Source organism: Hylobates moloch, unplaced genomic scaffold (genome assembly GCF_009828535.3).
Source record: "Hylobates moloch isolate HMO894 unplaced genomic scaffold, HMol_V3 SCAFFOLD_5, whole genome shotgun sequence".
Lineage (NCBI taxonomy): Eukaryota > Metazoa > Chordata > Mammalia > Primates > Hylobatidae > Hylobates > Hylobates moloch.
The window spans coordinates 18,178,539-18,194,399 of NW_026652280.1; the positions used below are offsets into that span (position 1 = coordinate 18,178,539).

The window sequence follows — 15,861 nt, forward strand, 5'->3', positions numbered from 1 at the left end:
CGATTACAAAAGTACCTGCAATTTCTTACCCTTTCCTGTATCCACATACTCTGCAATGTGACTGCAGCTCCATCCATGAAGAGGTAGAGAGTCTGCTCCCTTGACTCTTTGAATTTGGGTTGGCCTTGTGACCTGATTTGGCCTGCAGAAGTTCCAAGCTTAGACCTCAGCCCTTCCCCCATCCCATGTTCCCTCTTCCCAATCTCAGAACTCACACCATGAAAACAAGCCTGGCCTGTTGAAGGGGGAGAGACCATGTGGGGCAGAGCCAAATAAGCCCATTTGCCCTAGGCAAGCTCCCAGACGTTGAGACGCCTAGCCAAGACCAGAAACTGTTCCTGGCTGGCTTGAAGCTGACTACATGTTCATGAGTGAGTTTCACTGAACCCAGCTGAGGCCAGAACTGTCAAGTTGATTTTAGTCTTGTGATTATAAGTGGGTGTTGTTTTAAGCCATAAGTCTGTTGCTTTGTTACATACCATTATTGTGGCAATAGATAACTGACACAGAAGGAGTGTATTAGTCAGCTATGGCTGCAATAAAGCTGTGAAACAAACAACTCCTAAATAGTAGTAGTTTTTACTATTTCTTTTCCTTTTTTGTTTCTCTGATAGTGTTGAGGTTAGCTGTGATACCTCTACTTCAGGCTGTGGGTAGGGTCCAGGACTGTTGCCCATGTCTCTCATGATAGGAGAAACACCAGAGTTAAATTATGCAAGCAAATATAAAGTCTTTGCTTGTGTCATGTCTACTTAATCCTATTGGGAAAGGAAAGTCACATGGCTAAGCCAAAAGCCAGTGTGACTATGCATACTTTATCTACACTACTCAAGGCTCTGCAAGGTCATAGGCAAAGGAGTGAGGTGTAATTGTATTAAGGAAAGATACAAGGAATTAGTAACAATGATTGGCTACAGGAAGAACTCTTCAGAAGGCAAAATGGGGAAACTGCTTTCTGAAATACTTGATGGAACTCATTAATGCAGTAAGAGTTTGCCATAGAAAAAGCCAAAATAACCCATCAAAGACCTGTAACAATTAATATGCTAGTATGAATGTGGTGTATTGTTTTCCTGAAACATAAATTCTTTGAAATAGGAATAGGCCAAAAATGTTTTCATTTTCCTTAGTCAACTCACCTATCTGACTCCAGTTTTTCTTGATGTTCTCCACATATGGGGGTTGTGTGGTGCTTTTTCTCGGTTTTATAATTTTATCTACCCCACATTTAGTGAGGTTTCCTTGGGTTTGCAGTATAATAAAAATAGGAATATATTTCTTCTACTCTAAAAAATTGTGGAGCCAGAAAAAGTCATATATGCTACTGTAGGCTAATATGCACTCTAATTATAAAATGATTTTTAGTCTCAATTGAAAATGGAATTGAAACAGGTAAATCGGAGACTAAATTATTATAGAAATGTAGGACTTTACCTTGTACATAACACGCTACACAGAAAAGTGCTCTAACACCTATTATATATGGTATGTTGGAATCTTCTTTATCTGAGAGTTTCAGAAGCTAGACATTGCTTGTTGTGGTTGATTCTCAGTATTGCTTCTTTCATTGACAGGTCTTTCCTTGAACAGTGTCCATTTATTATTTGGAAAGTGTGACAGTCAGAAAACCATTTTTTCTTTGTTAAAAATGAATATATACTAGTGTCTCAGTGTCAACCATTTATCAAAAGAACTGATTTGAAATAACATTTAAAAATAATTTCAGATTTTATTTTAGATTAGGGTATACATGCATGGGTTTGTTACATGGATATATTGCGTGATGCTGAGGTTTGGGGTATAACTGATCTTGTCATCCAGGTAGTAAGCATAGTACTCAATAGTTAGTTTTTCAACCCTTGCTCCCCTGCCTTGCTTCCCCACTCTTGTAGTTCACAGTTTCTATTGTTCCCATCTTTATGTTCATGACCACCCAATGTTTTGCCCCAACTTGTGAGAACATGCAGTATTTGATTGTCTATGCCTGCATTAATTCACTTAGGATAATGGCCTCCAGCTGCATCCATATTGCTGCAAACAACATGCTTTCATTCATATTTATGGCTGGGTAGTATTCCATGGCATATATGTACCACATTTTCTTTATCCAATCCACCATTGATGGGTACCTGGGTTGATTCCATGTCTTTGGTATTGCGAATGGTGCTGTGATGAACATATAACTAAGTGCATGTGTCTTTTTGGTAGAATGATTTATTTTCTTTTGAATATATATCCAGTAATGGGATTGCTGGGTTGAATGGTAGTTCTGTTTTAAGTTCTTTGAGGTATCTCCAAACTCCTTTCCACAGTGACTGAATTAATTAACATTCCCACTAACGATGTATAAGCATTCCCTTTTCTCCATAGCCTCACCAGCATCTGTTGTTTTTTGACTTTTTAATAGTAGCCATTCTGACTGGTGTGAGATATCTCATTGTGGTTTTGATTTTCATCATTAATAACATTTTTTAAAAAATGTAAGTACTGTAAATATTTTGGATCAGTGTATCCTGTGGATTTATTCTTTAAAGGTAACCTCTGCCTGTCTGTCTTCCTGTATCAAAAGTGTCAGCGCACCTCTGGCAGGAGCACAGGTGCTTGGGAGAGAGTTATGCCCTCTCCAGGAACCCTTCTCCACCTCCTCTACGTCCCTGAATTAACTCCTCTCTTTTTTCCTGTCACCACCCACATACCCAAGCACACATTATGCCAGAGAAGAAATTTGTTATGTTTCTTAGAAACACTCATTGTCAGAGGAGTCAAGGGGAAAGAAAACAAAAGAAATGGGCAGAAAAGCAACAAAGAATAGAGAGCTAATGCAGAGTAGGAAATAGGTGGACTAGCCATAGGTGGAAACTGAGACACAGTAAGTTTGAACATAGGAGAGTTGGAAACCAGCCAGCCAAGCTGAAATGCACCTGTTTAGATACCATTGATCTCACTTTCTAGCCTCAAAAGATTTATTCTTGGTCATCCACAGGATTTTGCTGTACTGCTCAAATCCTCTCTTTTTGGTTGGAGCAATTTAATAAATTGTTAAATGAAAGTAATTTAGGCAATTCCACTTTGAGATTCCCTGTATTAGTCATTTAACCCAAGATGAAAACATCGTATGGACAGAATGAATAGAAAATTCACATGGGGAAAGAGTAGAAGAAATAAAATCTACACCAAATAGTTTTATGGAATCATAGAATTTGAGGGCTAGAAATGAACCTAGTCACTGTAATGGTCAACCTCTCATTTTATACATGAGCTGATCTCCAGAGAAGTAAAGTAACTTGCTCAAGGTAATGTGAATGCCAGAGCCAATATTTGAACCGAGGCTCCTGTCTCCAGGATACTTAAGTTAACCCAGAACTTCATTTCTGCATAACCTCTTTGAACCATTTGCCAGTGACTTTTGTGCAAGGAGGAATCAGGGAAATGTTGAAGTTACTTCTTATGGCACCAGTGGGGTTAACAAATCCTTTCAATATGAAAGCTTTTTAGGGTGCCTATTCAGCCCTTCGTTTAACAGTATTTAACAATGTCTATTGTAAGTTCCATATATTATACAGTAAGCACACAGGGCCAATAATATTTTATGCATTCTCATCAAGAGTGAAATTGTAAGGGCCATAAATGGCCTGATGGAAGAGGATGATGAACATGGCAGCTCACAAATTACATTTGCTTGGCTCGAAGAGCTGAGAGACTGTGGACATGAACCCTTCTTGTCTGACAGGCCCCCAGGGAGCTACCTGGCAAGCGGGCAGAACATATAAAGACATCTGCTATTTATGTTTTGTTCTGGTCAAAGGCTGATGGTGGCAATGGAACGTTTGCTGTTGCTACACATTGTTATTTACTGCTTGAGTGTTTTGAATATTAACTGTGACTGTTGAACAATTACCAAGTGCAGGACACTGTGCTAAGTACATTCATTCAACCATTATTCATTGAGTGCCTACTATGTTCCAGGAATAGTTCTACTTCTTTTTTATTCCTTATGTTAACTTTATGATATAGGAACACATTTTTTATTCTTCATTTACATGCAAAGGAAACTGAGACTAGGGAGGTTAAGTGAAATTCTTTGTCCCTAATTCACACAGCTATTTATTGTCCCAGGCTGTACTTTTAACTACTAATTATATTGCCTCTCCAGTCCTCAGAAAGTCTCCAGACTCAACGCAGAACAGGAAAAGCCTGATTTGCTTAGCCAAGGCTAGTCTGGAATGTGAATGGAGCTGGTAGGTACCTACATGGTACAATCTGAGATTCTTGGGAGAATCTCGTGTCCCAAATAGTTTCTACCGAATACCACAGTGCCTAAAAATCCCATAAATAGAAATACTTTATTTGATATTATTACGCTGATGACTCTCAAATGTAAACACAGGCTCTATCCCTAATTTAGACTTGCTGTATACTTAAAGCTGAATTTCCAGAAGCTTCCTAGATGTTTCACAGGCATGTCAAATCCAGATATCTAAAACTGAACTTCATTAGTCATCAGGAAATGAACACCACAATGAGACAGCACTTTACATCCACTAGGATAGCTAGAATAAAAAGACAGATAATAACAAGTGTTGGTGAGGATGTGGAGAAGTTGGAACCCTCATGCACTGCTGATGGGAATGTAAAATGCTGCTTTGAAAAACAGTATGGTGGTTTCTCAGAAGGTTACACATACAGTTACCCAGCAGTTTCACTCCTAGGTATTTATGTAAGAGAACTGAAAACATAAGTCTATACAAAATCTTGTATGTGAATATTTATGGCAGTGCTATTCATAATAGCCAAAAGGTGGAAACAATCCAAATATTTGTCAACTGATGATTGGATACATAAAATGTGGTATAGCCACATAATTGAATATTATTCAGAAATGAAAAGAAATGAAGTCCTAAAATGTGCTACAACACAGATGAACCTTGAAAACATTACGTTAAGTAAAAGAATTGCAGTGACCACATACTATATATCATTTCATTTATATGAAATTCCCAGAATAGGCAATTTGACAGATGCTGAAAATAGATTAGTGGTTTCTTAGGGCTGTGTTGGGGAGTGTGCAGAAATGGGGGAGTGATGGTTAATGTGTGCTGGGTTTCTTTTTGGGGTATTGAAAATGTCCCAAAATTAATTGTGGTGATTGTTACACAACTTTGTGAATATATTAAAAACCATTGAATTTGCACTTTAAATGGGTGAATTATATAGTGTTTGAATTCTATCTCAACAAAGCTTTTATATATGTATATATTTTTATATTTGTTATAATTTAATATAATTTAATATAATACATTAAATATATAATTTAAAGCTGTTATATATTTTAAAAAACTTTGAATTTACTTGTCCTATGTCTGCCTATGAATCTGCTTCTTCTGATATTTCCTCTTTCTGGGATAATGGCATCCCTCCTGCATTTCCTGGCTATATTGTGTGTTCTTTATAAAGGTCAACTTCTTATTTCCATTTATCTACCTGCATCTAGCATTACGCCTGGCCTGTATTAGGTTCTCTTTATGATGCAAACTGTCCTGGGAAGGACAGAAGCATTTTTCTCTGTGCCATGGAGATCCTGGACAGTCTGAGAGTCCTGAGAACCTAAGAGAGGAGGGCACATTGAAAGGAGGAAAAAGGGCAGAGTATGGGATATGCTAGGTATTGACAGCATCCTGCCTACATCACGATTTTGCCTGGGATTGGTCCTGTGTGTAGTATATAGTGGTACCACTAGAGGCAGTATTTTGTAATGGGCAGAATGTCAGCCTTGCTCAAGATCACGGAGATAGTAAATGATGGAGCCAGGGTGTGAACCCAGCTGGGTGACCTGAATAACTCTTTTTCCCCTGAAATTTTCTACAGATCAATTTCTGATCTGTAGAAAAAGGACAGTAAGTCTTATGTATAAGAATTGTGAAGATTTAATGAGAATATATATAAAGATGTCTGTAATATGGGGGAAAATACTTTGTCATTGTTGTCTGTATATTATTATTTTGACCTGTAGTTCTGTCCGCAGACACTATCATAATAAAAGGGTAAACACAAGAACTCTAGGAACTATGTGTTTTCTGTCTCAGTCCTTATCTTAGACACCTAAGAGAAAATATTCTAAAGGAACTGTGAAGATGTATAAAAATTAGAAATAAATTCAATTAACATTCACTTTATGGGTCAAAATGTCCTCCTGCATCATGATTTTAATTTATATTATATTAATACTTCTCATCAGCCTTACCTCAATAATTAATAAGCTGTAGGAGGAAAACTTCATGACAAATTAAGACTTAGGAAGAAAGTTCTGGCTCAGGGAGCTTGGGGTGCAGGCACAGTGAGCATCCCACAGACCTCATGGACCACCAGACCTCCCAGGACAAATTTTGCAGTGGGGAGAAGTGGGTAAGTGTCTACTTCACTCTGCCTCCTGTCAGCTAGGAGGCCTCTTGAGGCCTCAGTTTCCCTATCTGTAAGAATTAGGTAATTATAATAGCTCCCTTACAGGGCCTGAGGTGATAAAGTGAGGTTACCATGCAAAATACTTATTACGGTGTCTGGCACTTAGTTAGCATTTAATAATTGTGCTGAATTCCGAAGGATACTTTGAAGACGTAAAATGTGGTTTGTCACCACATAACCTGTACACTAAATACAGAATTCCCTACCATGTCTAACAATTTACCTTCAAATCAGTTCAACAGGTATCTATCATTGCCTGTAATGCCAGGGGCTATGCTAGCTGGCGCTATCGTGGACTTCTTCTAATAGATGAAATGGGCCAATTAACTGACAAGATTTATGTCGTGAAGCCTCCTTTCACTGATTTTACACACATCGTGGTTTTCTTTTCATATAGAATGCTATGTGAAAATACATCTAGAAACATACATGTCCTGTATCATATGTCACAGTATAAAGAGCTGTTACTGCTCAGATTTGGGGGCCTAAAAGAGTACATATACATATGTAGTCCCCAAATATCAGCCATCCCAGACCTTTCTTCAGGGAAAATCTAGTCAAACACCCATGAACTCAATACCTTCTCTGTGTTGTATTGATTCTACCCCTGAATTTGTTTCTAAGGTTCTGTTTTGTAAGAGTAAACAGAAGTGACATTTTCTATACTGTTTCTTGGGTTCTTATTTCTCAGTTAGGAAAGCCAATACAAGCCAACATCCTGCTCTTGAACAACACAAACAGTGACAACAGCAAACAACATTTTCCCAAATATAGCAGCAAACACCAGGAGAGGCAAGTGCCCAAGTAAAATTCAGAAAACACCTTCTATTCGTATTTTGGTGATCAATACTATATTCAGCTTAGATTGTTCCTTGGAGCTCATTAGTCCTCAAGATCAAGCCGTGACCCAGAATGTACATATGGGTGAAGAGCTGGTGTTTATGAAAGCAAGGGCATCCAAGGGTATCATTGGCCTCATGTTTCTACTTTGAAGTGGCCCCACAAATTTTCACGTGTGAGACTGAAATTTAAAAATCTTAGGGAAATGATAATTCCCAGACTGTGTCTAAAGTCGTGGCAATACATGATGTTTATTAATTATGTTTTAACATATATTTGTCTTTATTATATTTCAAAATAAAAAAGGCAATACAAAGAAATAAACACCAAAAATAATACAGATCTAGATGTAATCACAAACAGTTCTATATTTTGTTGAACAAAACACAAGGTGCCCATTACTGGGATGTTTGACTAGACATATATTAGTAACACTTGCCATTTATTCTGCACCTATTCTGTGTTTGGCACGGTGATCGGTGATATATATATATTACCTTGTTTGATCTTGATATAATAATGTGATATTTTATTATAATAATAAAAAAACACATGGTTTATCCCCATTTTACAGATATGAAAACTGAGGCCTAGAGAGGTAACTCATTCAAGGTCACATAGCCAAGTCGAGAAGATCTTAAGTCTAACAGTGCACTCCACATAGTTACACTGCTCCTAACAGGACAGGGAAAGATACATTAAAATGTTAATTGCTATCTGTATGTGGTGTATGTTTTTTCTTTTTGCTTATCTGTGTTTTCTGATTTTCTTCAATTAACATGTATTATTTGCATAATAAATAAAGGGGAAAAATAAATTGAACCACAAACAACTTTCCCTTGCCAAAGCAGTAGGAAGAGGTGAGGGAAGAAAGGAAGAAGGGAAAGTAAAAAGAAAGTAAGAAAGGAAAGGAAGGAAGGAAAAGGGAAGGGAGGGGAAGAACAGGAGGAGGGTTAGAGGAGGGGTGTCTTCCTCAGATGGCTGTAAGACTGTGTGTGCACAGCTCTGTGCCATCACCCCTTCTCTTGGGGGTGGCATTGAATGCAGTTCAGCAAGGTGGACAGGAGCAGAGGAAAATGTCCTTCAAAACACAAGGGTTTGGGAAAGGGACCTCTATACGTTTAGAGTACTTTCAACTATGGAAGGTTTAGTATTGCAGTACTGAACTGGGTAGTAATTTATATAGAAGGTTGTATCTCCTCCAAAGACTGGTTATTTAGCAAAATGTTTTGAGTTTTTTGGCAGAAGACTATTATCTACCAAAAAAAGTACCCTGTTTAACTGCCAAGGTCTGGGCACCAGTTGTGGATGGGGATGGAGTAAGAAGCAGCAGCTAGGGTGCGGGAAATATTTGTGGGGAAACAGACAAAAAGCATGCTGGTCAGGGCAGTGCCGTGGCACAGTAGGGTGACCATATAATTTATCTTTCTGTTTTTTTGTTTGTTTGTTTTTGAGATAGAGTTTTGTTCTTGTCACCCAGGCTGGAGTGCAGTGGCATGGTCTCAGCTCACTGCAACCTCCGTTTCCCAGAAGTGATTCTCCTGCCTCAGTCTCTCGAGTAGCTGGGATTACAGGCGCCCGCCATCATGCCCAGCTAATTTTTTTGTATTTTTAGTAGAGATGGAGTTTCACCATGTTGGCCAGGCTGGTCTCAAACTCTGGACCTCATTACCTCAGGTGATCTGCCCTCCTCGACTTCCCAAAGTGCTGGGATTACAGGTGTGAGTCACCATGTCCTGCCTATAATTTATCTTTCTAAATACAAAGCGTTCATGTTAATCATCAGCTGGTACAGCAGACAGGAATCAGGACTGTCCCTGAGAAACTGGGAAGTTTGATTACCCACGTAGCTAGACAATTCAGAAGAATCAAGAAGCTACAAAAACCAGATAAAGGATGTAGATAGAAAAAGCAACACCAAACTTTTATAGAAGCTCAGCCTCGCTAATCATCAAAGAAATTCAAATTAAAGCAACAAAAATATTTCTTTTCACTTTTCAAGATGGCAAAAATTATTGTAAAAAATAATAGGGCTATCATTTATTGAACTATATATGGTAGGCACTTTCTAGGTCTTTTCTTTAAGATATGCACTTTTCATTTTAGAATCATTTTAGATTTACAGAAAAGTTGCAAGGATGTTACAGAGTTCTCATACACCCTATTCTTAGTTTCCTCTTACATGACTATGATACATTAGAACTAATGAACAAATATCAATACGTTATTATTAACTAGTCCATACTTTAATGGACTTAATTAAATTAGTTAATGAATCAATATTGATACATCATTATTAACTAACGTCCATACTTTATTTGGGTTTCCTTAGTGTTTCCCTAACATCGTTTGTCTGTCCCAGGATCTCATCCAGGCTACATTTAGTCATATTTCTTTAGTTTCTCAGACTTTCATTGTCTTTGATGACCTTGGCAGTTATGATATTTTGTAGGATGTCCTTCAATTTGGGTTTGTCTGATGTTTTTCTTATGGTTACTTAGGAGTTACAGAGAGATTTCTCACTGTTGAAGGGGAGGTTGCAGGAAGGCAACATGGGATGCTAGAAAGAACTATGTGGTGCTGGATGAGTCTGAGATATAAGTATGAACTCATATTTAGCTTAACACAGATACAGATGGATAGAAACAGAGAAATGTAGATACATAGGCCTACAAGTTCACATACATACATATATTTCCTATCTCTGTCGCTTGAGAGATCCTAGAAGTGACAAAACCCTTGTAGATACAAGCACACCTAGGGCCCAGATCTTGGTTTCCAATACCATTCTTCAGGAAAAGAAACCAGGGCTCCTTGAAGAGATGGCTGATTCTAGTATTGGGGCAGGAAACACCCAAGATGGACCCAGAGGGTCTTATACTGCCAGAAAGTAAGAAAGTGCTTGAAAGAAATGATGGCACGTCAAAGGGTCACGAGAGCCAATCTGGAAGAGCTCCCAAGGGCCAAAGCTGGAACAATTTGAACAATAAAATAAATGATATAGTATTGGATTATAACCCAAAGATTACAATGAATATCCACTAGTTCATACTGAAAAAAATTATTAATTAAATGGGAGAGAAGGGACAAATCTCATTGCAGAATAATTCCAAATAATGTGTGTAGATACTTTGCTTTCAAAGATGTGGAGCATAGCTTCCAAGTCCTTAAATGTGGGCTTCAGAGTAACTTCCTTCCAAAGAGTACAGTATGGAAAAAGAGTAATTTTATAGTGGAGAAACCTGACGACACTGTATCAGCAAGGTGAGCAAGGTTAACATCAACAGTGATGCCATGTTGATACTATCAACATGTATCCTAATATGATGTGATGAGAATAGTACTTTACCTCTGTGGTCTTCTCCTTTCATGGCTTACCTCTGAAATCAACTGACTGGTAGTTACTGAGGACCCTATGTAGACCCATCACTGTTTGAACAAAAAAAGTAGAGGGATATATTCTTATTCTCAGAGAGTTTATAATCTAGATACTGTGTAATCCAGATACTGTGAGATTTATGCTGGTAAGCATGACCAAGACCAAACTGCAAAAGTCAGGCATTTTGTTTTTCTAAAAACAATAAAATAAAAAAGATGCCTAGGAGTAAGGGGGCAATTAAAAAAAAAAAGCCAGGAGTGGATATTCTACTCTGGTTGCTGAGCTGCTCCATAGAGTCCTGTGCTGTCAGGATGACCCCTGTGGGTTGCCTCTGAAGTTATAGCTCCCTTGAAGTTGCATGTATATGTGACACAATATATAGGAGCTGAAGTGTCAGGATGCTTACAGTCCTCTTTTCAGAGTACCCACTACAGAGGAACATAGTTTGTTGAAATCTGAGTGGGAAGAGTATTATTCCAGTGAAGAAATAATAATTGTAAACCATCACTTTTTATCTGGGAAGGGATGACTTCTCAGATGAACTCCTCAAAGCATCTCTATGCTCTTGATTTGATAGGCATCTTACTGGGAATTGGAGAGAATTGCCGAGGTGATTTAACTCTTTCATGTGGAGAGAATCGGGGAGACGAGGCTGTCCAGGTGTGCTGGGGAGAAGAGGTGGGTAAAGAGGTGGATAGAGTGTTCTGGATTTCCTCCAGGTGGTTTGGAGAAGATACGCCAAATTTGACAAAAGCTAAAAAAAAATTAAGTTGTGGCTACAGTAGAAAAACACGATTTCTCTTTGGAGCTGAAGTCATGGGAGAAGTTGAGTTGGCTTGCTCTGTACTTGAACAACATACGTAATAATTGTGATTATTTGGGGGGTTATAAACAACTGAAAGGTCAGAAAACACACGCAAACAATCTCATTCTAAGGCCAACTTTTAGTCAAATTGGAACAACTGTGAGAGGAAATGCAACTCTAAGAAGTAGGAGATATCTTGCAAAATTCCCAAATGTAGTCACAGAATCAACACTCAGTACAATGGTCTGTGTCTGGGATGAGGACAATTAAGAAACAAAAGTCTAAAGACATGTGGATTAGCATTTTAAAAATCCAGCACATTATGATTTTCCTAAAATTTCTCTTTGTTTGAAATGAAAAAGAACCATGACTGTAGCAAGAGAGTCAAAAACTTGTGATTTTTTGCATACTCCCACACCTCTCAGAAATTCGATAAAACCCCCCTCACCACCTAGAAATTCCTACATAACGCTCTCCACTGGTGTGTTCCCTAAGATATGTCACAGAGTGTGGTGCTGTGGAGGCTAACTGAAGCTGGGAACTACTGTGGCATAGACAAGTGGTACTTATTAAAAATAAAAGAAGAGGGGGCATACGGTTGAGCCTTGGCATATTCTTGAATAGGTGTTCTAGCATAAACCTGTATCAGGAATGGCTGGAGGGCTGGTGGGTGGGTCCCTTATGGGTCTGTTTTATTGGAAAGAACTAAGGGAATTTAGATAATGTTATCTCAGACGAAGAGGTGAAATGCACATTTCAGAGGAAAAAGTCTGTTTCAGGAACTATGGGCTAGTGTCTGAGAGATGTGGTGATTCTATGCAGAGTCCATCTGTGTCTTCCCAACCACTGTGAACTGATACTTGAGTTCTATACAAAGGAAATGAGGCAGGCACAATGGAAGAACCAGTGGAAGCTAAGAGAGCTGAGATATTGGGATGTAAGGTGTCAGTGTTGATGGGGATCTTCTACAGTGATGGGAAATGGAGCTCTTGACCCAATAGCAAGACCCTCATTATCAGGCACAGGAGACCCCAGCAGCCATCTGTGGCTGTGCTACCACTTATGCACATGCACTGCAGGAGCCATCACCACAGTGAACCAGATCAAAGGAGGAGAAAAATGGCCCATGATGTCCCAGGGGTGTCAAAAAATATTCATTATGGAGCACACATGAGACATCTGGGGCTGCCTACACTTCTTTGGTAGTAATATTAAGGTGACAGTAGGTCAGAGGTACTGTAGCTTGGGTAAGAACAGAGCATGAGAAATCTCTTACTTGATTGCAGATTCCATTTTTATACCACCCTGACACCTCCCCACCCTACACTCAGCAGGTAAAAAGGATTACGTGGGAAACACAGGAATCATTCCTTTTATTCCTTGAAAGGGACTCGAGGGAGGGAGGAAAGAATGTCTCTTCTTTTTGCTTTTTTAGCTTTAAATGTCATCAGCTTGTGCCAATCTTACAGCATTTGATGTATTTTTATCCTCCCATCTAGAGTGTAAGTTTGTGGAGGGGGCTATATCTTTATCTTTCTATCTTTAACACCCATGACAACACCAGAAACAAAGTATGTGCTCAGCAAATGCTTGTAGGTGAATGGAAGATGTCTAACATAAATCTGGCATTGTTTTAGAAGCTTTATTTAGGCTTAATTTTAACCTCCTTTGGAATTTAGTTTTTGTAGAGAAGAGGGAAACCTGGCCAGCTTTTCAAAATTTGTTCTTCAGAACCACAGAGCTGGAGGGGATTTTAGAGATCATGCAGTTTAGCACTACATACAATGTGATCAGCCAGCTAGTGCTGTGAACTGTTTATCAGTTTGTGTTAAGAGAAGCACAGAAATAGAAAACATTTAGAAATTTTATTGTAATCTGATACTGCTGCAACATCCAATCATGCAATCTTATTTTAGTATTTCATCTTTGCGGTCTTATTAAAGTTGTCTTGCTTTATGAAGGATAGGAAATGAAAAGAACAAAGGCTCTGACTTCTTGGTAGTCTCAGACAAAAGTTGGAGACCACGTTTGTAGTTAGTTCTCTACCGTTTCAGTACAGCATAATGGTTAAGCACATAGGCCCTGAAGCAAGGCTATCAAGGTGGGAATCATGATTCCTCTGCTTTCTAGGTGGGTGACCTTGGGCAAATGATTTAAACTCTGTTCCTCACTTTGCTATAAAATGGGTTATGATAAAGACAAACATGTTAGTACATACTTCACTGGGTTGTCGTGAGGATAAAATGGGTTGAAACATTTAAAACAGAATGGGGCCTGCCACATAGTAAATGCCTTACAATTATTGGTCGTTATTAATTATACAGGTGAAAAACAGACTTAGGGAAGTGAACGGAAATCTACATTCCCATACTTAGCGGACTCTTCTTTTTTATCCCAAATCTCCCCCTACCAACAATAATAATATTTTCTTAATTCTTCTGTTCTTGCCACTCACTCTGTTCTGACCCCTGATTTGCTCTGCGTCCCCTTCATACTGTTGCTTCTTAAAACATGCTTCAGTCATTGCAGTCTCAGTCAGGTCCCCACTTAACTGACCACAGACCCAATGACTGTGTTCCCTCGTTCGGGGCTGTAATTTCTCTGCTGGAGTCATCACAGAGATTACCCAGGATACTTGATGTCCTGACAGAGCACACAGGCTCTGCTGCTTAACAAAACCACGAGGACGTGTCCCAGGAACACCGCAGCAAAGATGAGCAGTGACTGCAAATGTTTATTAAAATTATGACTGTCTTCCCTGCAAAGAAAATGAATCACACAATATGCTGCTGATGCAGGCCATTAAGTCAGTCCTTGTGGGACAAGCAATACTGACCTGTCATGGAGAGAACGCTGGGAGTCAATGGGCAGATGTATTAATTCTACTCAGTCTCCACCCATGCAAAGGAACCGATTTAACTGTAAGACTGCAGTTAGGGAGCCTGAAGAAGTAAAATGACTTTATTTCCAGATGACACAATAGTATATATAGAAAATCCCAAAGAATTAACATTAAAAAACCCCAAAACTATGAGAGGTAATGAATGAGTTCAACAAAGTTGCAGGATACAAGATCAACAAATGAAAATCAGTTGTGTTTCTGTACACTAGCAATGAACGATTTGCAAATTAAATTCCATTTGTAATAGCATGGAAAAGAATGAACTGGGAGTGTTGCCGTCTTAACAATATTAAGTCTTCTAATCCACGAACCTGGAACATGTTTTCATTTATTTAGGTCTTTATTTATTTTTTAAAAAATATATTTCAATAGTTTTTGGGGAACAGGTGGTTTTGTTTACATGGGTAAGTTCTTTAGTGGTTATTTCTGAGGTTTTTGGTGTATCCGTCATCTGAGCAGTATATGCTGTACCCAATATGCAATGTTTTATCACTCACCCCACTCTCCTTTCCCCCCGAGTCCCCTAAGTCCATTATATAATCCTTATGCCTTTGCATCCTCATAGCTTAGCTCCCACTTATAAGTGAGAACATACAATATTTGGTTTTCCATTCCTGAGTTACTTCACTTAGAATAATGGCCTCCAACTCCATCCAAGTTGCTGAAAAATTTTGGGGCACTGAATGCTGCAGTGAGTTGAGACAAACGTGCTCTGGGCAGGCCTTTGCTGTGGTTACCTGGGCACCACTGTCTGAGGGGCAGTGAGAGAGGCACTGGGCCCTACTCATGCCTCTGCCCCGCTCAGCGTTTCCTCACATCCCTTCTTTTGTATCTCTGTCTCCTTCAGAGCTTCTCTGAGGGTATAGGATACTTTCTTTCCTATGGGTTAATGACAGGGTCATTGCTGGAAGTTCCCATCACTTCCCTGTCCATCTTCCTGTGCTGGAGAACAAACCTAAACAGGAGGATTGGGGAAACTGAACTGTAAATACAGACCCTGTCATCTGACATAAGCCTCTCTAGGACTTGAGTTCCCCTCAACATACCTCAGCTTTGTCTTGCATCTTCAGTAAGATGTTTTCAGGAAGTGGGCAGGGAGGGAAGGAGTTGAGATAGACCTATACCTAGAGCCGGAGTGAATGAGAGTGAGAGAGAGGAGCGGGGAAGTGGGAGAGAGAGGGAGAGTAACTGGAAGAAGGAGAAAAAAATAAAGAACCCATCAAGTAATGAGAGACATTTTAGAAGCTCAAGAACCTAATTATTAATCCAATTATTGATTTGTTTTCTCTCTAGTTAAAAAACTGAGATGAGAATACTGAGGAATTTCCCCAAATGGTTTGTGGCCCAGGGCTAGGTTCTTATTTCATATTTTTTATTGTTAGAAAACACAAATATGAAGGAAGAAGAAGAAATACATGAGTTAAAATTTTATTAGCAGAGGGTATGTTCTTATATCAGGTTGGATGCCAGTATTAT

General features: G+C 38.9%; 1 protein-coding gene across 3 annotated transcripts in view; it reads right to left on the minus strand.

Moving 5' to 3' along the window:
- The window catches only part of CDH20 (cadherin 20), a 220,088-nt gene that overhangs the window by 110,825 nt on the left and 93,402 nt on the right, over positions 1-15,861 (minus strand). Inside the window, exon 1 of one of the 3 annotated variants that reach the window (XM_032152131.3) lies at positions 14,320-14,603. The exons of the other annotated variants lie outside the window; for them this stretch is intronic. The gene's annotated coding sequence lies outside the window, so the exon portion shown is untranslated. Of the gene's footprint in view, positions 1-14,319; positions 14,604-15,861 lie in introns of those variants that run through there. 3 annotated transcript variants of the gene reach the window in all.